This window comes from Bubalus kerabau, chromosome 1, assembly GCF_029407905.1.
Source record: "Bubalus kerabau isolate K-KA32 ecotype Philippines breed swamp buffalo chromosome 1, PCC_UOA_SB_1v2, whole genome shotgun sequence".
NCBI classification, from domain to species: domain Eukaryota; kingdom Metazoa; phylum Chordata; class Mammalia; order Artiodactyla; family Bovidae; genus Bubalus; species Bubalus kerabau.
The window spans coordinates 145,991,316-146,019,286 of record NC_073624.1 but is presented as its reverse complement, the minus strand read 5'-3'; the positions used below and the strand labels follow the sequence as shown (position 1 = coordinate 146,019,286).

General features: G+C 36.6%; 1 protein-coding gene across 20 annotated transcripts in view; it reads left to right on the top strand.

The window, feature by feature from the left end:
• Positions 1-27,971, top strand: part of CTNNA3 (catenin alpha 3) — a 1,911,430-nt gene that overhangs the window by 1,314,320 nt on the left and 569,139 nt on the right. The gene's annotated exons all lie outside the window — the stretch shown is intronic.

Sequence of the window (27,971 nt, the reverse complement as noted above, 5' to 3'; positions counted from 1 at the left end):
TTGGCTCATGAAGAGGTCCTCATTTGATCTGATTGCTCTTGTGCTCCACACTTTGGATGCTGACCATCATGAAAGAGCTGCTCCATGGGGCTCAGATTGCCTTCATTGGCTCCACACTGGCCTAGGATGCAGCAACCCAATTCTGCCCTTAGTTGAATCATACTCTCTTCCTTAATTACCTGATAGTACAAAGAGGGTCTGGCACATAAGATTTTTGTGCATGTTTAAATGTCCTTAGTAATTCCAAATGAGCAGTGTTTTTATACCAAGCCCAACTAAACTCCTTTTGATCTTTCTTTCAGTCAACTGGAAAAGAAATTATGCCTGCACATGTTTGCTGATCTTTCTAAAATTTCTGTGGCCATTTTTCTGTAGGCAAATGTTCAGACAAGGACACATATGTAAATTTTCTTTAAAAATAGTGTACATTTAAATTAAATTGTTAATGCATATTTAGTTTAAAAAAGGAACATTTTTCAAGAAAACCATTTTTGTAATAAATTGGTTTGGAGCATCTGCTCATATCTCTCCTGCTGAAAAGTGGTGTGACTAAAGATAAACTAAAACTCCCCTTGAAGTTTCTTGTCTTCATCTATACAATTGCCTAGAAAAATAGTGGAGAGATGAAGTCATGGTTAAATGAGGTATTTTATTTAAAGTCTTAGTATGAAAGAGGAGAGTGAAAAATCTGGCTTGAAACTCAACATTCAAAAAACGAAGATCATGGCATCCAGTCCCATCATTTCATGGTGATTAGAAGGGGTAAAAGTGGAGGCAATGACAGATTTTATTTTCTTGGGCTCCAAAATTACTGCAGATGATGACTGCAGCCATGAACTTAAAAGACGCTTGCTCCTTGGAAGGAAGGCAATGACAAACCTAGACAGCATATTAAAAAGCAGAGACATCACTTTGGTAACAAAGGTCTGTATAGTCCAAGCTATGATTTTTCCAGCAGTCATGTATTAATGTGAGAGTTCGACCACAAAGAAGGCTGAACATTGAAGATTTGATGCTTTCGAATTGTAGTGCTAGAGAAGACTTGACTCCCTTGGACAGCAAGGAGACCAAACCAGTCAATCCTAAAGGATATCAACCCTGTATATTCATTGGAAGGACTGATGCTGAAGTTGAAGCTCCAATATTTTGGCCACCCAATGGGAAGAGCTGACTCATTGGAAAAGACCCCGATGCTGGGAAAGATGGAAGGCAAAAGGAGAAGAAGATGGCAGAGAGTGAGATGGTTAGATAGGATCATTGACTCAATGAACATGAGTTTGAGCAAACTCTGGGATATAGTGGAGGATAGAGGACCGGGAATTCTACCATTGATGGAGTCACAAGGAGTCGGACATAGTGACTGAGCAACAACATAATGCTCTACACCTTAGTAAGCACTTAAGAAATATTAGCTACAAGTGGTAGTGCTAGACATACTGGTAGTAAAAGCAAGGATATATAAATGCACTCAAAAGAAACCTAATTTTTCAATCTGGTGTTTCATTGTTTTAAATTTGGGAACAATAGTTTTGGAAGAATGAGGACTTGTTTTCTGTACATCTTATGTGTAGGGTTGACTGTGTTTATTTCCCAGCCTAAAAGGTTTGAGATAAACTCGAGTTCCTAGTCTTAGATGATGAAAATTATGAGCAGTTTCTATTTTGAACTTCCTTCAAACTATAACAACAACAATAACAAAATCTTTCTTTCAGCTAGGACATCTATCCCTACCTTTCCTCACTCCACTTCCATGCACTGACATTTATGCCTAATCTTAGATTGGAGCTATAGTTTCTTTTCATCTTTATTTCCTCAGTTCTTTCCTACTTGGGCATACCATATCTGTGTTAGCGTGGTGTTTGTGAAGATTATGTGAAAAGACATACCTGGATCAACTAGATGGCTCCTACCATTAGTGATTATTCACCAAGCATTACTTGTTAGCTTGTGATGTATAAAACAAGGGAGTAAGGGTTTTGCTTTGTGAGTTTCTATATACCTAATACCTAAAAGAACATTTGGTTTATAGTAGGTACTCATTAAATAATAAATGAATGGATGAATAATGGAGTATTTACTTTTAGATTTGTCAATAGTATTTGGTGAATTTAAAGCTAAACAAATTAATAAGAAACTTTTTGAATTTTTTTAAATTCTAAAGATATTTTTATTATGTATAAATACTCTCTCACTGCTGTACATTTTTCAGACATTAACCCAGAATTTGTAGTGAAAACTAGCATCTCTTTCAGTTACACATATATTTACATGTACATGCATATACATTTTGGAGAAGGAAATGGCAACCCAGTCCAGTGTTCTTGCCTGGAGAATCCCAGGGACAGGGAAGCCTGGTGGGCTGCTGTCTCTGGGGTCGCACAGAATCGGACACGACTGAAGCGACTTAGCAGCAGCAGCAGCAGCATATACATTTTGTTGTTCAGTCATTCAGGCATGTCTGACTGTGACCCCATGGACTAGAGAATACCAAGTTTCCCTGTCCCTCACTACCTCCTAGAGTTTGCTCAAACTCATGTCGATTGAGTCGGTGATGCCATCTCATCCTCTGTTCCCCCTTCTCTTACTGCCCTCAATCTTTCCGAGCGTCGGGGTCTTTTCTAATGAGTCAGGTCTTCACATCAGGTAGCCAAAGTATTGGAGCTTCATCATCAGTCCTTCCAGTGAATATTCAGAATTGATTTCCTTTAGGGTTGACTGGTTTGATCTCCTTGCTGTCCAAGGGACTTTCAAGAGTCTTCTCCAGCACCACAGATCGAAAGCATCAATTCTGTGATCAGATCAGATCAGTCACTCAGTCATGTCTGACTCTTTGCGACCCCATGAATCACAGCACGCCAGGCCTCTCTGTCCATCACCAACTCCCGGAGTCCACTGAGACTCACGTCCATTGAGTCAGTGATGCCATCCAGCCATCTCATCCTCTGTCGTCCCCTTCTCCTCCTGCCCCCAATCCCTCCTAGCATCAGAGTCTTTTCCAATGAGTCAACTCTTCGCATGAGGTGGCCAAAGTACTGGAGTTTCAGCTTAAGCATCATTCCTTCCAAAGAAATCCCAGGGCTGATCTCCTTCAGAATAGACTGGTTGGATCTCCTTGCAGTCCAAGGGACTCAAGAGTCTTCTCCAACACCACAGTTCAAAAGCATCAATTCTAAGTTATGTAAAGTTTAACAATAAAATAAAAAAAAAAAAAACAAAAAACAAAAACAAAACAAAAAACAAAAGCATCAATTCTTCGGCAGTCAGCCTTCTTCGCAGTCCAACTCTCACATCCATACATGACCACAGGGAAAACCATAGCCTTGACTAGACGGACCTTTGTTGGCAAAGTAATGTCTCTGCTTTTGAATATGCTATCTAGGTTGGTCATAACTTTCCTTCCAAGGAGTAAGCGTCTTTTAATTTCATGGCTGCAGTCACCATCTGTAGTGATTTTGGAGCCCAGAAAAATAAAGTCTGACACTGTTTCCACTGTTTCCCCATCTATTTCCCATGAAGTGGTGGGACCGGATGCCATTATCTTCGTTTTCTGAATGTTGAGCTTTAAGCCAACTTTTTCACTCTCCTCTTGCACTTTCATCAAGAGGCTCTTTAGTTCCTCTTCAATTTCTGCCATAAGGGTGGTGTCATCTGCATATCTGAAGTTATTGATATTTCCCCCTGCAATCTTGATTCCAGCTTGTGCTTCTTCCAGTCCAGTGTTTCTCATGGTGTACTCTGCATATAAGTTAAATAAACAGGGTGACAATATACAGCCTTGACGAACTCCTTTTCCTATTTGGAACCAGTCTGTTGTTTCATGTCCAGTTCTGACTGTTGCTTCCTGACCTGCATACAAATTTCTCAAGAGGCAGATCAGGTGGTCTGGTATTCCCATTTCTTTCAGAATTTTCCACAGTTTATTGTGATCCACACAGTCAAAGGCTTTGCCATAGTCAATAAAGCAGAAATAGATGTTTTTCTGGAACTCTCTTGCTTTTTCTATGATCTCGCGGATGTTGGCAATTTGATCTCTGGTTCCTCTGCCTTTTCTAAAACCAGCTTGAACATCAGGAAGTTCATGGTTCACATATTGCTGAAGCCTGGCTTGGAGAATTTTGATCATTACTTTACTAGCATGTGAGATGAGTGCAATTGTGCAGTAGTTTGAGCACTCTTTGGCATTGCCTTTCTTTGGGATTGGAATGAAAACTGACCTTTTCCAGTCCTGTGGCCACTGTGTACATGGCTACTGGACATATAAATACACACATGTACATTTTATAAATTGCATTGGATTTTCATCTCTTTTCTAATTTTCATGTTCCTTTTTGTATCACTTTGCATGCTTTGAGACCAATTTTTATCCAGAATTTTTTGGTGTAAGTCAATTTTCCCCCATAAATTACTACCAAAGAATTGTGGCATGATTCTGAAATAATATATAACTACATTTAGAAAATAGTTAATTTTTTTCTGCCAACATATGCCAATTAATGTAATGTCATTGGAGTGATTGTGAAATCTCTGAGTACAGAGGCCAAGTTTATATTTCACATATACATAGCTCCAGTGCTAATTGTTCAAAAGACTAAATCAGTGTTTGAATGAATCAATGAATAAATGAAAGAATAAAAATGTACTTGGAGAAACAGACACAAAATACACAATTGACTGAGGAGGTAGGAACATTAAAGTTAATGAATAAGTAATTCCATTTCTTTTCATAATTCCCATGAAAAGTACAAATCATAAAATTTAAATGTCAGTCATAGGAACATAATGTTTTATCTCACCACTTCCAGAATTCTACTTTGATAGTGATCAGAACTGTGAGACATATAGCTAGACGAGTTATTGAAATAGAGGTCAAATTGAATTTTTCTGGTTTAATCATTTAAACAAGGATTGAATAGATTTGGAAACAAAAACTGTTTCCAAACAGAGATCTAGTTTTCGTCTGGGATTGTTTTCAAAATCAGCTCTAGTTTTGGCCTGTTTTTTCCAGATCTATAGTAGTTTTCAGGTCATTAGCTTTACTTAGTAATTTGCATAAATTGTACCTGGAAATGCTTCCTTCTTCAGATTTGGGACGTTTTCACTGATACATTTTTGATTCTTTTTCTCTCTCTCTTCTCTTCCTGGAACCTCTATAATGTGAACCTTGGCATTCTTGATGTTGTTTTACAGGCCTCGTCAAAGGTTCTCTTTTCTTAATTTATTTTTCCTTTTGCTGGGTGATTTCCATTACTATATCTTGCAAATTACTTATGCACTCTTCTGTATTAACTAGGCTGCTGTAATTTCCTTCTAGTTTGTTTTCTTTTTTAATTTCATTTATTGCATTCTTCAATTCGGACTAGTTCTTTTTTATATTTTCTAGTTCCTTGTTAAAATTCTCACTGTGTTATTAATTCTGTTCCCTAATTCATTTAGCATTTTTATTAGCAATAAATTGAACTCTTTATCTGTTTTTATCTGTTTCATTAGTTTTCTTTTTTCAGGGATTTTCTCTTTTTCTTTCAGTTGAAATATACATCTCTATCTTCCCATTTTGCTTAAAGTTCTGTCTCTGTGAAATAACATGAAGCCGTTACCTATTGCCATCTTGAAGGAGTATGCTCATGTGTGGGAGCATCCTTATACCCTCTGTGTGTGCCTAGTATCTTTGGTGGATGAACTAGATCTGACATGAATAAGAGTACCATTTTTCCCCAGGGTGGGCTGGTAACTGTCACCTTAGTCTAAGTGGGGCTGAAGAAGAAGAGACTAGAGCCAGAACTAGGTGTGAACGAGGGCTTTGCCTCCGCTCAGTGGTCAGCACCACCATGTTGGCAGAGGTGTCAGGTCCCATGTTGCTGGAGAAGAAGCCCTGAAGGTCTAGTCCCAGCTTGCTCCATTCCCTTTGAAGGATCCCCTGCCTTCCCAGCACCAGTGTCCTTGCTTCAGAGGGGAGCAGTGATGGAACAAGATGGGCTGCTGCTGGCTCTTGGGGTGGATCTAGGCTTCTGTGGCATCCACATCTGCAGCCAGAGACCCAGTCTGCTTTTGATGTGCTGCCTCCATAAGCATCAGTAATACATGCCCCTGCCCCACTTAGATGCCACACTGAATCAAAACCACCTTTATCCCTTGAAGCTGAGCATTTGTCTTGGCTATTGTAGCTTTCTTCACAGTGTGGAGCTGCACCCCAGAGCAGGCAGGGTTGGTGCAAATGTTTGACATGAGCCGAGGCAAGGACTGTGGTGGTCCCAGCTACAGTTAGAGACATGGACCATTATTGAGGCTCTGCCTCCAGAAAAATCAATGCTACTCCACGTCTGAGCCACCTTTTTCCCTCGCAGCTGAGCTCTTCTCTATGCCACAGCCACTGCCCTTTCTCCAATGTGGAGCTGCATCATGATCAATTGGGAACCAGATCTGGTGCTGGGCTCAAGCTGGGGCATGTGCCAGGACTGGTGCAAGAAACCAGGCATCATGCCAGGCAGTTTTAACCTGCCCTCTCTGCCCTTTTGTCCCCCTGAGCAAGCACGTGAATGCACACTCCCCGTGAGGGGAAGTCCAGGCTTCACATATCCCTTCTGTCAGTTTCACTGGTCCTCCAAACAGCCTAGGGGACTACTCTTCCCAGAACCAGACTCCAGGGCAGGGACAGCCAGTGTGTGCCTTTACCTGCTCACTGCCTGGGGAGGATCTCTGCCTGTGTAATCTTTATTCTCCTCTGAGTCTCTTTCCAGGGGTGCAGGTCCCAACCTGATTACTTGTCTACCCTTCCTACCTGATTCCATATGCATCTATAGCAGTCTCTCTGCTAGTCTCCAGTTAGTTTTAAGTGAGAATTGTTCTACATGAAAATGTATTCTTGATGTATTCATGGAGTGGACTGAGTTCTGAGACCTCCTACTCTGCCATCTTGCTCAGTGAACAGGAGTGAGCTTATTATACCAGTGGTTGCTGTGTCCTACTTACAGAGTTTCTGATCCCATAAATCTGGGATGGGGCCTGATAACTGGCATTTATAACAGGTTTTCAGGTAATGCTGATGCTTCTGGTATATGGGCCATACTTTGACACCTATGTGTTAGAGTCAAGATAGCTTGGAGTAGCTCATTATTAACCTCAGAATCTGCCCTAAAATATACTCAAATTGTGAACTTGCTGCCTGATCACTGGAAATTTATTTATGATTTTTTTGTTTGTTTTTTTAATACACTCAAAAAAGAGATCCTAGAAAAATTTATAGCTCCAAGATAATATGAAATGACAGCAACAAAAATAAAACATCTGGCAAAGGTAATCTGAAAATCATGGTGTCATTTTCTATGATGGCTCTAAGGAGTTTACTCATCTTAGAGAAAATTTAAGGTAGAGTTTTATAAATATAATGTAGCTTTTTTTACCATGTTCTGGACATGCTTTTATAATAAAATAAAACAAACATGTTAATTAGCTAAAATGAGTTCAGATTGCCTTCATATTGTGATAAATGAGTTTTGAAAATGAAAATCACTATCCTGCCTATGAATTTTATCAAACAAATAATTCTGTGTACTTGAGTCCATTAGTCTAGAAATATGTACTTCTTAAGATTTCTAGTATAATTAGCATGTAGTTCTCATTCTTTATGACCTTTTTATGCTTTAAAAAAGAAACACTAGAACTACTCATATATGCAGAGTTTACATTTAATTTGTTAGTGGAAAGTTGAATATTGTAGATGGAAATATGATTTAAATAGTATTCCTTAAACTATCACAATTGGAAAGAAAATAACATTAATTTAGCATTACATATCTGCCTGAGAAATTTACAGTAATGGTGTAAAAATAACAAAAATATTGTCTCTAGAAACAGAATTAAATTGCACTAATTTTTAAAGAAACTTTACCTATATCTCATAAATAAGCATATAATTGATACCAACTATCATTCTTATACTATAAATTTTGGGGGAATGCATGTAACATTGACAATTCCACTTTTTAACATTTAGGAGAAATTTGTACTGATGCAGTTGCAATAAAATTTTAGAATATAAAGTTCTACCAAGCATTAACTTTATCCAAATTTTAAAGGTGCTTTTGACAAACATGAAATAATAAATTTAAGAACTTGACACATAAAGATTATAATTTCATAACTTGAAGTTAATTTAGGGATTGTTGCAGATGTTGTTCTTTGTTCATCAAAATCCAGTATCCCTTCAACCAAATACGTGGAATTTTGGCCAAGCTCGTGTCTGTCCAGCCATACCACTTAACTTTGTTTAAATTTTGGTATGGCTGTGTGTCCAAGTTCAATGGAGTACAATCAGAAGAATGGGTGCCACTTACAGACTGTGGAATTAAGACTGAGCATGTGTCTCTTCCATATTCTTTCTCTTCTTCCCACCCACTGAAATCCAAGAGAACACAATTCTGATTATGCAGACCACACCAGTGCTAATGTTGCAGTTAGAATATAGAAGGAACCTAGGTCCTTCAGTGAACCTAGGTCCTTCAGAGCAGATTTTCTTGGTAAATGGGAGCATTCACGTTTTACTGCTATAAGAGGAAATAATAAAGTTTTATTATATATATAATATGTATATAATACAGATATATATTATATATATATATATAATATATATATATATATATATATATAAAACAGAAGCCTAGCTTTGAACCCAAGTGATATACTGTCATTTAGTTTAACACTTTCAGTGTAGATGTTTGGAAAAAGAAAAACCTAGAGGGATAGTTTAAAGAAATAGTGATAGAAAATGCTAGAGCTAAAACTTGAACTGAACATCTGGGCAGTTCAGTACATTAAATATATACTAACAATGACTTTATAATTCAGTGACTATGGAGCAAAACTGCAGGCAGGTACCAAGTCATCACCCAATGGGAATGATTGCACCTCATCCCTGTCCATAGGGCCAGATCAGGTAAAGTTCAGCATAAAGCAGCTGAATCTAAATCTTCAGCAACACTACTGCATGGGGCCTTTTCATATCCTTGGAGGGGACTGTAAACTTTTAAAATATAAGATATTGTAATTGAAATTGTTTAATCTACCCCTAACATTCCAGAAATTTAAGAAGAATATAAATGGAGACCCATTATATTTATTATGGAGAACTGCTGGGAAATGATATCTTATTATATGAGACTCTGTTGCATTATTGCTATCAGTTCATTAGTTTTTTTTTTATGTTACCTAACACGACTGAGTGACTTCACTTTCACTTTTCACTTTCATGCATTGGAGAAGGAAATGGCAACCCACTCCAGTGTTCTTGCCTAGAGAATCCCAGGATCGGGGGAGCCTGGTGGGCTGCCGTCTATGGGGTCGCACAGAGTCGGACAGGACTGAAGCAACTTAGCAGCAGCAGCAGCAAGTGCTTCTTTACTTAAATCCTTCCTGAACTCAGAAGCAATGTCTGACTCACACCTTCATGGGACTAATAATCAATGATCTTTTGTTTTCAGAATTTAAGCAGGAGAAGTATTTCCCTAGGGCCTGATGGTGTTATTCATGCCAGTACATACTTAGTTATGAATTGCACTATATCAATTGTAGATGCAAATCCTGAATGAGAGTCGCTTATCATGTTTTTAGTAAATGTTTTTGTATTTGTGATATGAGGAGGCTTCTAAAGTTTGAAGTTTAAGACAGAATTACTTCTTGTTTGAATTGTAGGGCAATACTGACTTTGATTTCTCTTCCATCTGACAGTCTCCTGTGTTTAATAGGTCTGTGTGGCTATAGGACATGTTCACAGTGCAGTACTATTTCTATTCTTGTACTCTTCCGCCTTGAATTTTCACAGCGGGTAGTAGGAATATTCCTGCAAGCCATTCCCTACATCATGTGTTGAAATGACTGCCAACCACATAAATACGTTATCTCACTAACCCTAAATTTAATGTATCCTAATTCAGCTTCCCCTAAGCCCATTCCCAAAACAATGTTCTGTTCAATTCTTGCAACATAGGTACATCAAGATTTTAAAAGCCTTAAAATGTAACATAAAAGATTAAGAAGGTAAGCCCAAATAAAAAAGATTGTTGAATGTTTATTCAAAATATTGATAAGACCCAGATATGTCATATTGATTGCAGTTTGGAAAGACAGCCAATAAAACAAGTAAAAATTTATGGAATCCAGAACTGATATACAGAAACTATTGCTTCTTGTAATCTATACATTTATTTATTGAATAACAGAGAATACTCAGATAAAAATACATGGAATATGAAATTGTGTTCATAAAGATATGTGATGAAATCAATAAAATTATTTTGATATCTGCAAGTTAATTGTAATAAAATACCAGATAAAAGCAAAGCAGCAATTTATTTAGAGAAGGCACTAAACATTAGTAGAAAAAGGGTTACGCTTTTCAATTGCTTCGTAACTCAGTCAATGCCATCAAGAAATGTAATTTAAAAAGATACTAGAATGATTTTTTTATAATTTTATACAAAACACTAACATCCAAAAAATAGCATAAAGCAAAATATGCTACTCAAATGAGGCACTGATGTCAAACTAGTCAGAGAATCATTATTTCTAATAGCACTTAACATTAGTCATTTCAGAAGAAAACTTTAAATGCTCTGATATTTTACAGTTCATTTATGAAATAACCTGCAAGAGGTTTTCCATATTACCAGTTATAAGATGTGAAGGTAAAATATATTTTTCTAAAGTATATGATACCATAATAAACAATGAAGACAAGGAAATAGTTATTTAATTATTTAATAAATACTAATGAAGGTAAATAATAAAAATTTTATTATGCCATACAAATCCAATGGAAGAAAGATTAGAAAATAGTTTCTCTATTCCTACTTCTTCAATGTGCCTTTATGATGACATATCTTTTGGCTAATACAGTGTCAATTTTCTCTTTGCCATTCTGTTCCTTAAGACCCAAAGAAATTTTTGGTCAACCTAATATTCAATAAATTAGGTAATTGAACCTATGTGTGTATATGTATACACACACATATATATACGTACATATATATATATATACACACACACACATACATACACACACTATATTAGTAGTTAGTATACTCATTCTTTTAAGTGAAAAAGAAAAATATATGTATTATAGATTGAATTGTTTTTCTCCCCAAATTCATGTGTTGAAACTCAAACCCCAATGTGATTGTATTTGGTGGTAGTGCCTTTAATGAAGTAATTAGGCTTAAAAAAAGTCATAGAATTGTGGCCTAATCCAGTAAGATTGACATCCTTAGAAAGAGAGGAAAAGAAACCAGAAGTGCACATGTGAAGGCCAGGTGAAAACACAATGACAAAGTTGCTGTCTATAAGCCTAAGAGAAAGGTCTCAGGAAAAAGACAAACTGCCAGCACTTTGATTTTGGGTTCCCAGCCTCTCTAATTGTGAGTAAATAAATTTCCATTGTTTAGGACACTTACAACAACATAAATTTAGGTATTTTGTCACCTAAAATATTATAACAGATATTTGTGGTATTTTGCTATGGCAGCCCTAGCAGACTAATACAGTATATTATATAAATATATGTTTTGTTGCTGTTGTATGAGAAAGAAGATTAGCCTTGTGGTTTGACAGACTGGGTTTGTAGGAAATATACCTCTCCCATTTATTAGTGATGTGACTGTGTAACTGAGGTTACTTTAAGCTAAACAGCGCTCAGAACCTGAGTTTCTGGACCTGTTAAATGGACTAATGATTTCTACTTGATATGCTTGTGTAGATTGGATGCTTTTATATTTACCACAAACCTGAAAATTTTAATAAGCTATATGTGTTGGCCCCTTTTTACTACTTTTGATCATAGAAAATAATTTTCCCACTCTTTTCATTCATCAAAGACAATGCACATGTGTAAGATGCCAAATATATCTCCTTTAATAATAGATTTTGTCATTATAATCCCTCTTGTTGAGGGACAATTTTAACATGACAATAATGTGACACCTTTATACACCTTTTTATTCTGTGGGGGCATAGGACAAAAACTATAGGTTGGAAGGGGTTACAAAGGACATTTGTAGGAGATCAAAATCCTTAATCTTTGTTTTGGAGGGCTGAAGGGCAGGATGAGGTTGAGAGAATGGCATTACTAGATACTGGGAGGACATAACTGGGCAAAGAGTATAAAAATATTCAAAATACAATATGCAGATCAAGTTGAACAACATCCACTTCAGTTATGTGGTTTGTGGAGTTGCTAAGATTTTAAGTACCATAAAGTTTAATAAAAGAGATCAAGAGAAAGAATGTTTTAAAAATATTCCATGTGTTATGCTGTGGCCACAGAGGAAGGATTCTAATAATGGTAAAGAGGAAGATGGCATGTAGAAGGGAGAATATTGCTTGAACTTGAATTATGTATGCTGCTGCTGCTGCTGCTAAGTCGCTTCAGTCGTGTCCGACTCTGTGTGACCCCAGAGATAGCAGCCCACCAGGCTCCCCCGTCTCTGGGATTCTCCAGCCAAGAACACTGGAGTGGGTTGCCGTTTCCTTCTCCAATGCATGAAAGTGAAAAGTGAAAGTGAAGTCGCTCAGTCGTGTCCAAATCTTCGCGACCCCATGGACTGCAGCCTACCAGGCTCCTCTGTCCATGGGATTTTCCAGGCAAGAGTACTGGAGTGGGGTGCCATTGCCTTCTCCGAATTATGTATAGAGCTCCAGAAAGCAAGTATCTGCTAATAGTTGCTACAAACTACTGTGCAATTCTTATCTAAATACAGAATGAAATGTAGAGTTGGTTATATTTGTTTCCTCTGCTAATGGTTACATTTTCCTAGAGATAATGATTGCTATTTAAAGAATGCCTTTTTGAATCTAAGATGTAAAATCAAAAATTAAATAAGCTAAGGTATGTGTAGCACTTTGAAAACTATAATACACCATGCAAATGTTAGTTGCTATTTTTATATAGAACTGGAAGAAGCAAACATATTGCCTTAATATATTTTTAATACATGCCACTGCCTTCAGTTTCCATAATAACAGAAAGAGAACAATATACAGGTTATTCTTTGACCCGTGAACTGCAGAAAGTCTCCCACAAAGGGTATTCTAAAATTCTAAGGTTTATATTTAAGTAGGACGGTCCTCTGGAGAAGGGAATGGCTATCCCCTCCAGTATTCTTGCCTGGAGAATTCCATGGACAGAGGAGCCTGGCAGGTTACAATCCACAAGGTCACAAAGAGTAGGACATAACTAAGTGACTAACACTTTCACCTTCAAAACTGATGTATTTTCCCATTGCTTTGCATATCTCTTAAAGTACATTTTCTTAAATGAGAAGGAGCTAGAAAGTAGTGTTAAAGTTTACTTGGAGTAGAACACTAGTGTGGTTATGAAAACTATGGCTTGAGCAATGATTGCATTCTCTACTCACCTAATCCAGTATCCATTATATCATTACATTCTCTCCAGTTGCAATAAAGCTTTGTGATGGACTCATGAATATTGATAACATTTCCTACATGTATTAGCTCTAGGTGTTTCATGCTGAGTGATTCTCAGGTTTTGTGATAACTGATAACTAGTAACTCTTAGCCAGGAACTTAATAGTCACCATTCTTCCTTATTTAAATGTTTGAGAGTATATTGCCATTTTTATAGAAGCCAATACCCCATCAGAATTCTAAAATTAAGATATTGATTTTTTTGATTCTACTCATCACAAAAGTTAAAAAAAAAAGTCCTTGAGGTACATTGTGACCTTTTCTTTGTTTATATTAAGAAACTAATATTTTAAATTGTTAGTGTGCTTCTTTCACTGAGGTTAAAGACATTTTCTTCATTAATTAAAGTAATTCAGAAAACAAGGATATGGAAGTATGCATCTGTTTTCCTAATACCTTCTGAAAGACAATTGTGTGTGTGTGTGTGTTTTCATTAATTAAAGTAATTCAGAAAACAAGGATATGGAAGTATGCATCTGTTTTCCTAATACCTTCTGAAAGACAATTGTGTGTGTGTGTGTGTGTGTGTGTGTTTCCTTTAGTGGATGGATTTAGTAAATAGCCTAGTTACTTTGATAGCTACAGTCATGTTTTGTGAATTAAAAAAAAAAATAACCTTTATAAATTTTCCCTCTCTCACATTTCTCCATCTCAGTAAAAGATAACTCTTTCCCTTTGTTTCTGCCCAAAACAGTGGAATTATATTTTTAATACAATTTTTTTAATATTCTCTATATCAAATTTATCAGCAAATGCTGAGAATATACTAAAAATAAATCAGATATATCTGGACTTCTTCCAGTTTTTACCATTTCTAGTATCTCTTAGCCTCTAATATGCCACAGAGATACTGGAAAGTTATTACCTGTTTTTACCCTAACCCTCCTCTCTTCACCAGTCCATCCTCAATACTGAATCCAGATTTATTCTATTAAAACACAAGTCAGATTATAGCTGCCCACCCCTCAAATTCCATACCATCTAATGAAATCTTAAAAGTCCTAAGAATCTAGTAACTATCGAACGGATAATTAAATTGTGATATATGTGTAGCATAGAATATTATACAGGAATGAAAATGAATTACTGTAACTTGCAGTTAGATGGGATAGACATAAATATAGTGTTGTGTCAAAGAAAATTAACACAGAAGAGGACATAGATTATTTTTATTTAAATTCAATTATAGTCAAAATTAGTCTATACTGAGTAGTTAGACTAGTGGTTAGATTTCAGGAGGTTTGGTAGTAACTGGAAGGAAGCATGAGGGGTATCTTGGATGACATAATGTATTATTTCCTGTTCTGGATGATGGTTAAACAAATACATTCACTTTTTAAAATAATTATACATTTGTGATTTGTTCATTTTTAAGCATATATGTTAATGTTGGAAAAAACACTTTTATAAAGAGTCAATTGTTATATGTTGATATTTATCTATGTCTATGAATGCACACAATTATGAAAGTGAGAAAAAGTTATAACTTATGTGATCTTTATGTAAAAAGTCTATTGAAAAGTATTGCATTTTGTGGCATAGAATGCTTTACGACTTAAAGTAAAGCAAGCCAAATATATCGAAGATAATGACTCACAATTTATTCTTATTACTATAAATTTTAAACTAGGAAATTAATTTTGTTAATATAACTAAGATATTGGATGATGATAGAAATTGTGATAAAATCACGTATACTTGGAACACTTCCCTTCTTCCATAGCTGAGTAGGTAATTACAACATTATATTCTATATATCTATTGTGGCGTTTGTCAGTCTCTGACTTTTTCCAGAAAAGTCAAGAGACAGTTTGCACAATGGAAGGCAAGTATCAGATCTTCTTTCTGCCCTGTCACATTGTAAACTTCTATCTCTGTTAAGCTATATGAATAATAGTGCAAAACATTAAATGAGATATTAAATCAGTTTGAGTTTAAGCAGCTGAGGTAGCATTAAATAAGTGACTGCCGTACTGTGTTTTGTATCTTGAAAGAAATACTGCAAACTCCTAAAACAGTTTAGTAACCTACCATCAGGTGGAAATTTGCCTAATGAGTGAATTAGGCAATTTCATATAAATATTTTAAAATTTTAATGTCTCTAGAAAACGAGACCTTTTGAGTGTGCGTATATGGATCATATTACATTGTATTGATTTTGAGGCTGTATCCCAATTGTGCTATTGTAAAGAACACTTAAAATCTATTTTAAAATGAATATCTTGTATATAAATATGAGTTTTAAAACATATTCTCATATGACAAGAAATATCATTCCAAAAAAAGATCTTCTAACTAAAAAATAGAAAAATCATCCACATTTCACATATATGGTTTTAACCTTTGTTTTCTCATTCACGCATCTACTGCTACTGTAGACTGTTACCTCCCTGGTTTCCCCCTCCCTCGCCATATGGCTGGTCATCTGTTATATGATAAGATAATACAACATGTTCCAGAGTCTACAGGGGAGATTTCTTTGCTGTAGAAAGTACTGTCCAAATCTCAAGAAACCTGGGCTTGATCATTCTTCATTTGTAAATCACACTCTGCTCTCAAAAAGAAAAAATAAAGAAAATAGTAAATTCATCTCATTTTGTTCTGTTCAGTAGGATATAAGCACCCATCTTTCTGCCAAGATATTTGGCTAAATTCGAGCTTCCATGATTTCTGTGTAGGTTGGCATCTTATTCTATCTTCAGCTTTTTTCATGTGATTGAGTGATTAGTTAAAAGCCCACAGAGGATGCTTTTGACGCACTAAACAACCTGCTCTTTTGCACATAATGGACTAAATAGCAAATTCTTATTATACTTTTACATATGTCAGTGTGAAATTGAGCAAGAAAGAAAAATCCAATGTCTAAAAGATTTAGAATCTATTTAAAATGACTGTTTGAGCATTTCCAATAACCAATATATATTTGTCAGGCTTTTTTTGGTTTCTCTGTAGCAGGTAGAAAGCAATTTTGAATATAATCAGTATAAGAACAGTATAAGAAAGCATTTTACTCACCTTCTAATATTGAATAATACTAAAAATGAAACAGCAAGATATTAGAGGCATGCTAAAATTATAATTGCTTTCATAATGACAAAAAGGCTGCTTTCTCATTGAAATAAAAAAAAATAAAGAGGCTTAGACATAAATAATGAAAGCTCTTTCATATTTTCAACTGCATACCCCTCTCCAGAGGTTACCATTATTAACATTTGTTTATATAAAATTAATTGTTTGGTATAAACAAACAAAAAATAATTTTCCCCCTTTCCCTGTCTTTGTATCCTCAAGGACTGAGATGTAAAAATGAAAAATAATCCATTTAAAGTAGACAAAAGTTAAGATGGTGCCAGGCATCTCTTACTCCTTTCTTTCAGGGTCAGACTTCCAGAAATTACCTTTCTCAGTCTTTAGTTTCTCAGATATTTTGGTCTACCTTATGCAATCTATTCTTTTCAAGAGAATTAATGGTATTCTAATTACTAAAGACCCAATGCTATTTCTTATTTTAATCCATCTCCCTTTTTCATTGACACTGCTAACTAATTACCTTTGTTGACTCTCTTCTTTTACTCAATTCTGCATGATTCTGGACTCCCTTGGCTATCTTCCCATTTCTGTTTACTTCTCAGTCTCCTTTGCTGGCTTGTCCAACTCCATTGATTTCCTAACAGTGTCATTTTTGTTTATTTGTTTGCTTTCTTCCAATATCTTATCCTTTCTCTCTACTATATTATCTATTTCCCTTGAGTAATATAATTAATGCCTCAGGTTTTCACTACCAACCATGTTTAAAACTGTCTTTGATACAGTCCATTCAAATGTTCCAGCCTTATATGAGTCCAACTACCCACTGTTGGATCATCGAAAAAGCAAGAAGTTCCAGAAGACCATCTATTTCTGCTTTATTGACTATGCCAAAGCCTTTGACTGTGTGGATCACAATAAACTGTGGAAAATTCTGAAAGAGATGGGAATACCAGACCACCTGACCTGCCTCTTGAGAAACCTGTATGCAGGTCAGGAAGCAACAGTTAGAACTGGACATGGAACAACAGACTGGTTCCAAATAGGAAAAGAAGTAATCAAGGCTGTATATTGTCACTCTGCTTATTTAACTTATATGCAGAGTACATCATGAGAAATGCTGGGCTGGAAGAAGCACAAGCTGGAATCAAGATTGCTGGGAGAAATATCAATAACCTCATATATGCAGATGACACCACTCTTATGGCAGAAAGTGAAGAGGAACTCAAAAGCCTCTTGATGAAAGTGAAAGTGGAGAGTGAAAAAGTTGGCTTAAACCTCAACACTCAGAAAACTAAGGTCATGGCATCTGGTCCCATCACTTCATGGGAAATAGATGGGCAAACAGTGGAAACAGTGTCAGACTTTATTTTGGGGGGCTCCAAAATCACTGCAGATGGTGATTGCAGCTATGAAATTAAAAGACACTTACTCCTTGGAAGGAAAGTTATGAGCAACCTAGATAGCATATTAAAAAGCAGAGACATTACTTTGCCAACAAAGGTCCGTCTAGTCAAGGCTATCGTTTTTCCAGTAGTCATGTATGGATGTAAGAGTTGGACTGTGAAGAAGGCTGAACGCTGAAGAATTGATGCTTTTGAACTGTGGTGTTGGAGAAGACTCTTGAGAGTCCCTTGGACTGTAAGGAGATCCAATCAGTCCATTCTAAAGGAGATCAGTGCTGGGTGTTCTTTGGAAGGAATGATGCTAAAGCTGAAACTCCAGTACTTTGGCCACCTCATGCGAAGGGTTGACTCATTGGAAAAGACTCTGATGCTGGGAGGGATTGGGGGCAGGAGAAGAAGGAGACGACAGAGGATGAGATGGCTGGATGGCATCACCGACTCGATGGACGTGAGTCTGAGTGAACTCAGGTGATGGACAGGGAGGCCTGGTGTGCTGCGATTCATGGGGTCGCAAAGAGTCGGACACGACTGAGCTACTGAACTGAACTGAACTGAACCCACTGTTTTGATGTCTAGAATCCAGGTGGCTGAGAATTACTAGGTGAAACAGCACAATATAGCAGACTGATGTCACTATAAGGGGATGATTTTTAACTTCATTTAAATCCTTAATATTGTCTATAAATTCACAGATTTTTTTTTCTGTCTATACTGATCTCCCACTCCTTGAAACTTCAATTTCTTTTTTTTTTAATTTAATTTTATTTTTAAACTTTACATAACTGTATTAGTTTTGCCAAATATCAAAATGAATCCACCACAGGTATACATGTGTTCCCCATCCTGAACCAATTTCAAACCTTCCATAGTCTCTTAAAATTTGCTGTTAATGCATTATACATTAGTGTTTGATAGATGACCTGCCTCTTACTATACAGATTCAAAACAGCATTAACAAATGTCAATATGCTTTATCAAACCTACAGGCCTAGCACTTCTAACATATTCTGGAATTTTCCAGTTCTAGTACTCTTGTTTCTATTACCCATAGACAGCACATCCAAGTTATTCTGGACCTTTTCTTTCTTGTATTCTCAGGAATCTTACTTAATTCATTATATTCATACTTATATAAATTTATATTATATATTTTATTTATGCTTATTTATGTTTTTATATGGTAGAAGGAAATGGCAACTCACTCCAGTATTCTTGCTTAGAGAACTCCGTGGACAGAGGAACCTGGTGGGCTGCTGTCCATACGTTTGCACAGAGTCGGACACAACTGAAGCAACTTAGCACGCATGCATGCATTGGAGAAGGAAATGGCAACCCACTCCAGCATTCTTGCCTAGAGAATCCCAGAGACAGAGGAGCCTTGTGGGCTGCCATCTATGGGGTCTCACAGAGTTGGACATGACTGAAGCAACTTAGCAGCAGCAGCAGAAGCAGCATGTTTATATATTTATACCATATATTTTAAATGTATTATACTTCTTAAATGGATCCCCACCCCACACACGCGCACGCACACACACACACACACACACACTCATTTTAGACATGCACATATCACACACATTTGAACAAAAATTCCTTCAGGTATAGGCTACCTCTCTTTCTTCCTTTTGTAGTCAAATGTCTCAAAAGAAAAGATATTATCTTCATTTCCCTTCTTCCTGTTCATTTCTTCAATTCAGTCTGGCTTCTTTCTTCATTAATATAAATGACTTTTCTTAGAGTCAACAGTTGTTTAAATAGTAGAGACAATGTACATATTTCAACTTTCAGCTTGTTTAATTTCCAAACATTTTACAGTGTAGACCACTTTCTTCCTGACACAGTTTCTTTTGGTGGTTTCCATAAACTCCCATTCTCTTGACCTTCTTTCTGTTTGGGCCCTCCTTTCTGTGACACCTTTGTAAATTCATTTTTTTCCTCTTAGACCCTTAGGTTTCCTCCATGCCATAATGTTTTCACTCCAAATCCTCTCCCTTATCCCTTAGATTAGTAAGGTAATCTTATTCATTCTTTTTAAGATAAAATATTCTTATTTTGATCACTAGTTAGATGCAGGTTATTAAAAACTTTTTATCTCTATAGCCCTCTTCTATGTACCTCAGACCTAAGCATTCAATGTCTTGGTATTTCTACTTAGATATTTCAAAGGTGCATCCAACTTAGCATGCCCCAAATTAAACTTCTGGCCTTTCACTCCAAATCCCCACACTGCCCACCACCTTCACTCTCTTTATTGCTACTCTGCTTTCAAATTCATTAATGGATTTTATTGATTCTATTTCTTATATATTTATGTTCACTTTTCTTAATTTTTTCTTTATCATCTGAGTTAAAGCTTTCATTATCCCTCACTTTACATCTAGTGAGAGTCCCCAGCTGGTATACCTACATTCACGTTGACCATTTCTGTTTCCATGTCTATAGGACAGAATGTTATTTCCAAAGTTTTAAATTTCTCATATACAGACCTCTGTCCTACTCATACATACATACTGCTTCATATTGGTTAATAATTTACCATTGTTCTTGGGATAAAGACAATTTTAACATAATTTACAAGAATCTCATGAGCTGACAACCTACTACATTTTCATATATTTCTTATGCCATTCTCACCTTCGTCCACTGAGTTCCAACTTAAAAAAATTTACTTTCTCAAGACTATGAATTCTCCTATCTTAAGAACTTAGCTATTTTTGTACTTATTATTTCAAATATCCCCTCCTCACTTCCTTCTAATTTCTGCTCTTCTTTTAGGTTTAAGTCTTCCTAAATAGTCCACACTAATTAAAATTTCCTTGATACACACTTGCAAAATTTTCAGTTACTTTAGAACTTAACATGATTGCTCGGTAAGTCACTTCACTCATGTCTGACTTTTTGTGACGCTATGGACCATAGCCCACCAGGCTCTTCTGTCTATTGGATTTTCCAGGCAAGGATACTGGAGTGGGTTGCTGTGGCCTCCTCCAGGAATCTTCCTGACCCAGAGATCGAGCCCATCTCTTACATCTCCTGCATTGGCAGATGGTTTCTTTACCACTAATGCCACCAGTACTTAACGTATATTTGCACTATTACTATTTTTTCTCCTCTAATCTCTGAATCCCATAAAGTTAAAGTCTGTTTCAGTGTTGCATTACCTGTGTCTAGTTCAGTACTGGACACAAACTAGTATTTAATGAATATTTGTTGAATGAGTGAATGGACACAATCATCATTTGTGTATTCGATCTAGGTTTTTGTTGATTCGCCTTTTAAATTTCTAGTTGAATGAAGCAGAACTTTGATGAAAAAAATCTGTAACAATAATATTTACTTCAGAGAATAATGTCTTTAAAATATGTCATCTTGTGTATACTATTTATACACAGACTCCTTCAACAATTTAGTCAGATGGACAATCATTTGGTATAATCTCTCTAAACATTTTTTGAAATGCACCCAATTAATTCTTATTTCTTTTTGTCTGTATGACACTGTAGGTCTTGAATATTTCGGCATCCGTACTAATTATATTAATACCACTGTTTAAAGAATTTATGTAACTTGTCTAGAAATGTTTAATCAAATGGCTTAAAACAAGTAAGAATTTCTTGACTTGCATTTTAAAATTAAAATTTATATTCTCTCAGTTTAGTTCAGTCGCTCAGTCGTGTCTGACTCTTTGCGACCCCATGAACCGCAGCACGCCAGGCCTCCCTGTCCATCACCAACTCCCAGAGTCCACTCAAACCCATGTGCATTGTTTTGGTGATGACATTCAACCATCTCATCCTCCACTGTCCCCTTCTCCTTGTGCCCTCAATCTTTCCCAGCATCAGGGTCTTTTCAAATGAGTCAGCTTTCTGCATCAGGTGGCCAAAGTATTGGAGTTTCAGCTTCAACATCAGTCCCTCAAATGAACACCCAGGACTGATCTCCTTCAGAATGGACTAGTTGGATCTCCTTGCAGTCCAAGGGACTCTCAAGAGTCCTCTCCAGAACCACAGTTCAAAAGCATCAATTCTTCGGCACTCAGCTTTCTTTATAGTCCAACTCTCACATCCACACATGACTATAGGAAAAATCATAGCCTTGACTAGATGGACCTTTGTTGATATTCTCTCAACTACAGTATAATAGCTATGTCATTAGTAAATACTTGTTTATTAATGACTAGTAACAAGAAAGTTTTATAAGTTCAGGGGTTAGCTGCTTAGCATTATACTACAGAAGATTTTCTCAGTACTGTTGGATATTCTGGTTGGGGAAGAAAAAGAGACTGTACTAATAAATACTGATATCTCTCATGTTTTTCTACCAATATGAAGATATATAAGCTAATACTCAGATAACTAACCTAAAAAAGTGTTTCCAGTTTCAAGTAATTCAAATCTGATCTCATTTATCTTCAACAAGGACAAAAATTTCACAGATAGGACGGTCTAAGCTCTGACTTCACTTCTTTGCTCTTGTCTGCTCTAAATCCTTCCATGTATGTTGGCTTCATCTTTTAGATATTAGCAAGATGGCTATAGCATATCTGAATATTATACATATACCAAAATTTTCCAGAGGTGTAAAAAGAGTTATATAATTTGAGTCCCTTTCTAAGAGCCTGGATGTGGCCTCATGTCTCCTTGTTGAGAACTGAAGCACATGCCCATTCTTAAACCAACCACTGGCAAGGAGAAAAGGATCACTAGTTTTGTTTTGTACAATTAGATACTACTCTCTGAGACTGGAAAAGGGATATAGTTAGAAGGATGTGACCTACTGAAGGAGATTGGTTACCTACACAAGAATCAGTGTTTGCTTAGAGAAAACTGAGTGGATAGTGCTGAGTGGTTATTTAAGAGGTGTCTGCTGCAATCAGCATTCATTCACTCATTAATGCCTCACTGAGAACATACTATGTAGTATTTTAAGTATTCTAATGAGGAATACTTGGATGTACATCCAAATGGCCGAGTCAACATGAGAAGAATCATTGTGTGCCAGGAAAGGTCCTAGTCTTTAGATTAGGGTCTCTGCCCTTTTGGGGTTTACAATGTAGTGGGAGAAACCATCAATGAACAACTATATGAACACATATTATCATGTCAATTAGTGATGAGTACCATAAAAGAAGAAGCAGGGCAAAGAGCCAAAGAAGGATGAGAAGACACAAGGAAGTACATCCATGTTTGTCAAACAACGTGCATAGCAGTCACCTGTGGATATTAATACAATGTGGTTTGTGATTTTTTATTTCTTATAAGCTCCTGGGTGTTACCAATGCTGCTAGCTCATGAATACCACTTTGAGTTGTGAGGCTTTTTGGGTGATATTTTAACAGAGACTTGGGTGAAATAAAGGCCTGGGCTCTTGCAGGAAATAAAATTCCACAAGAAAGAACTAAATGCAAAGTCATAATGGAAACTGACTTAGAAGTTTGGCATAGCTGGACTCAGTGAATGAGTGAAAGAAAGTAAATGAGGTCAAAGTGATGATATCCATCAGTTAGACCATGGGGAGTTCATAGGTCACGTAAAGAATTTTAGACAGTTTTTAGAGTGATGATACCTTTGCAGGATGAAAATTGTATTAGCTAGTGTTCTCCAAAGAAACAGAATGAAAAATAGCAGAGAGAAACAGACAAAGACAGAGAGAGAGATTTTAAGGAATTGGCTCATGCAGTTTAGGAGGCTGGCAAATCTAAAACCTGCAGGAGTAGACTGGCAGGCTGGAGACCCAGGGAAGCATTGCTTATGTAACTTGTGTCTGAAGGCTGTCTGCTGGACAAATTCTTTCTTAATCAGGACTTTCAATTGGTTTGGTTAGGCCTACCCATATTCTGGAGGGAATCTGCTCTGCTCAAAATCTATGGATTTAAATGTTAATCTCATCTAAAATATACGTTCACTGCAACATCTAGATGTGTTGATTAAAAATCTGGTTATTGTGGCTTTGGCAAATTGACACACAAAATATAAACAAAGGGTATGTAGATATGTGATTTGGTTGTGCCATTTTTATCTAATAAATATTGGTCATGTCTATGACATTGATGTGTCAAACAATATGATATCTATTGTTCATGTTAGTACCAAATCCACAACTGTATGATAATTCCCATTAAATAATGATAGTTGGGAGAAAACTTCTGTTTATTGACCATTTTGATGCTCAGTGGTGTTCTTAGTGTCTTTTTAGCATTTTCTAAGTGAATGAGCAGACCTCAGATGAGCAGGGTTATGAATCAGGCTAATTCAGAATAGACAGGACATGCTTTCTGAGCCAGATTCTCAACCAGTAGTACAGTTTTGTTAGATTTGACTTTGTGAAAGCTATTTGCCTTGATGTTTCAGAGACAAGGAAATAAACAATATGCCCTTATATACAGTAAGATTAAAGAAGCTACTTTAGTGCAGGTCTTAAACAGATTCTCACCACAAACTTACTATGGTACTTTCTAACTTGATATAGGATATTTATTTGACATAAGCCAGGATGTTGGGTAATATCAGATCTATTTTGTCACATTAAAGGTGATTCAAACTCTGGAAAGTTACTTACCTTATTTAAATATTTGGAAATTTTACCACCAAGTATAAGTCACAAAAGATGTTTCTCCTAGGAACACACACAGTGTTCCTTATCCGTTTATTGATTTGGTGATCAGTCCTTATGCCCTAAACCTTAAAATGAATTATCTTATTGAATATGTTCTGCATGTGGCTGATTTTTATAGTGCATTTCTTGGTACATTTTGGTAACTCCTGACAGGTAATTCATTTGCAGCATAGCTGTAGCTCTGAAATCTATTGGAATCATTATGCAATCTTCCCCACTTCTGAAATTCTGCTACCATCTGTCCCGTCTGCACCCTATTTCGTTCATTAATACCAGTTATTGTATAGACAAGGAAGTAAATCAGCATTTCTCCTTTTTCAAGCCCATATTTGGAATCTAGTTGAGTAGGAACTCTTAGTTTAAAAGCACATTACAGTTAAGACTGCTTTGTTTTGTTTTAATACAACTGGCTACCTTCAGAAAAAATTGTCTATTCCAAATAACCTATAAAAGAGAAATTTCTTATTTATTGTTAAATCTTGTTTAATAACCTTATATTCATAAGTTTAAGAGAAAATTTTTGATTTTCCATCTTCTTGTGATATACATGTTTCCCGTGGAGGAAATAGCAGTCATGTCAGGAATAATGGCTCATAGAGAAGCAAGTATAAGTCAGAACACTGTGGGAAAAGAATGAATTGGTCCAATAGAACTAACTCCTGAATAAGAGATGGAATTTTGATTCTTTAAAGAGAGGAAATTTGGACCTAATATAAATTTCTTGGAAATATTTTAGCTGATTTTTTTTCTATTTAAAAATAATACATATTCACTGGAAGCCTGAAACAAATGTCAAAATTCTCCAGAGATTTTATTTCATGAAATTTTGCCCAATAGCATGCTTTCCCTTTCTCGTAATTTTTTGGAGGCTCCAAAAGAGAGAGATTAATAGAATATTTAATATAAAATACTTAATCATTTTCACAAAATACTAAGCATGTCATTACATATGGAACTTGAAAGGTCCTATTACCCCCAGTTAAATATCTATTCTCCTTACCTACTCTCTATGGAAACATGTTCCATCATTATGATGATTTACAAAAAAATAGGGAAGCACCAGCTCTATTCAAGTCACCGTTTCTTTGCTTCTCCAAAACACCTCTCCCAATTCTAACTTTAAGCTTTTCCATTGCCTGAATCGAACCTATTTTTTTTTTTCCATATTGGAGAAAGAGAGGTGATAGCTTATTTTCCTGAACTCCTTCTTGTCAAGTATAGGGGATTAATTAATATCTGTTCAGATTATAGAGTATAGATGATTCTCATACATTTCATAGCTTTTTTTAGTCTTGGGAATAACTTTTCATATATTGCTACTGCTTTCCTGGTCTTTTTTATGGAGTTTGGGGAGTAAAATTTTTCTGCATGTTCCTCTACCTCACATCTTGGCCTGAAGTCTTATTATTATTATTATTTTTGAAAAGCTCTCAAGTTGAAGGAAGAATTTCACCTAGATCATTTAGGAGCAATAGAAATACAGAAGAGAAGACATGTGAAAACAGAAGCTAGGAGAACTGCAATGAGAAGTAATAAATTAATGATCAGATCAGATACATCACTCAGTCGTGTCCGACTCTTTGCGACCCCATGAATTGCAGCACGCCAGGCCTCCCTGTCCATCACCAACTCCTGGAGTTCACTCAGACTCATGTCCATCGAGTCAGTGATGCCATCCAGCCGTCTCATCCTCTGTCGTCCCCTTTTCCTCCTGCCCCCAATCCCTCCCAGCATCAGAGTATTTTCCAATGAGTCAACCCTTCGCATGAGGTGGCCAAAGAACTGGAGTTTCAGCTTAAGCATCATTCCTTCCAAAGAAATCCCAGGGCTGATCTCCTTTAGAATGGACTGGTTGGATCTCCTTTCAGTCCAAGGGACTCTCAAGAGTCTTCTCCAACACCACAGTTCAAAACCATCAATTCTTTGGTGCTCAGCCTTCTTCACAGTCCAACTCTCACATCCATACATGACCACAGGAAAAACCATAGCCTTGACTAGATGAACCTTTGTTGGCAAAGTAGTGTCTCTGCTTTTGAATATGCTGTCTAGGTTGGTCATAACTTTCCTTCCAAGGAGTAAGTGTCTTTTAGGTTCATGGCTACAGTCACCATCTGCAGTGATTTTGGAGCCCAGAAAAATAAATCTGACACTGTTTCCACTGTTTCCCCATCTATTTCCCATGAAGTGATGGGACCAAATGCCATGATCTTCGTTTTCTGAATGTTGAGCTTTAAGCCAACTTTTCCTCTCTCCACTTTCACCTTCATCAAGAGGCTTGTTAGTTCCTCTTCACTTTCTGCCATAAGGGTGGTGTCATCTGTATATCTGAGGTTATTGATATTTCTCCTGGCAATCTTGATTCCAGCTTGTGCTTCTTCCAGCCCAGTGTTTCTCATGATGTACTCTGTATATAAGTTAAATAAGCAGGGTGACAATATACAGCCTTGACATACTCCTTTTCCTATTTGGAACCAGTCTGTAGTTCCATGTCCAGTTCTAACTGTTGCTTCCTAACCTGCATACAAATTTCTCAAGAGGCGGATCAGGTGGTCTGGTATTCCCATCTCTTTCAGAATTTTCCACAGTTGATTGTGATCCACACAGTCAAAGGCATTGGCATAGTCAATAAAGCAGAAATAGATGTTTTTCTGGAACTCTCTTGCTTTTTCCGTGATCCAGCGGATGTTGGCAATTTGATCTCTGGTTCCTCTGCCTTTTCTAAAACCAGCTTGAACATCAGAAAGTTCATGGTTCACATATTGCTGAAGCCTGGCTTGGAGAATTTTGAGCATTACTTTGCTAGCGTGTGAGATGAGTGCAATTGTGCGGTAGTTTGAGCATTCTTTGACATTGCCTTTCTTTGGGATTGGAATGAAAACTGACGTTTTCTGGTCCTGTGGCCACTACTGAGTTTTCCAAATTTTCTGGCATATTGAGTGCAGCACTTTCAAAGCATCATCTTTCAGGATTTGGAATAGCTCAACTGGAATTCCATCACTTCCACTAGCTTTGTTCGTAGTGATGCTTTCTAAGGCCCACTTGACTTCACATTCCAGGATGTCTGGCTCTAGGTCAGTGATCACACCACCGTGATTATTTGGGTCGTGAATATCTTTTTTGTACAGTTCTTCTGTGTATTCTTGCCATCTCTTCTCTTCAGAGAAGAATCTCTGCTTCTGTTAGGTCCATACCATTTCTGTCCTTTATCGAGCCCATCTTTGCATGAAATGTTCCTTTGGTATCTCTGATTTTCTTGAAGAGATCTCTAGTCTTTCCCATTCTGTTGTTTTCCTCTATTTCTTTGCATTGATCACGGAAGAAGGCTTTCTTATCTCTTCTTGCTATTCTTTGAAACTCTGCATTCAGATGTTTGTATCTTTCCTTTTCTCCTTTGCTTTTCGCTTCTCTTCTTTTCACAACTATTTGTAAGGCCTCCCCAGGCAGCCATTT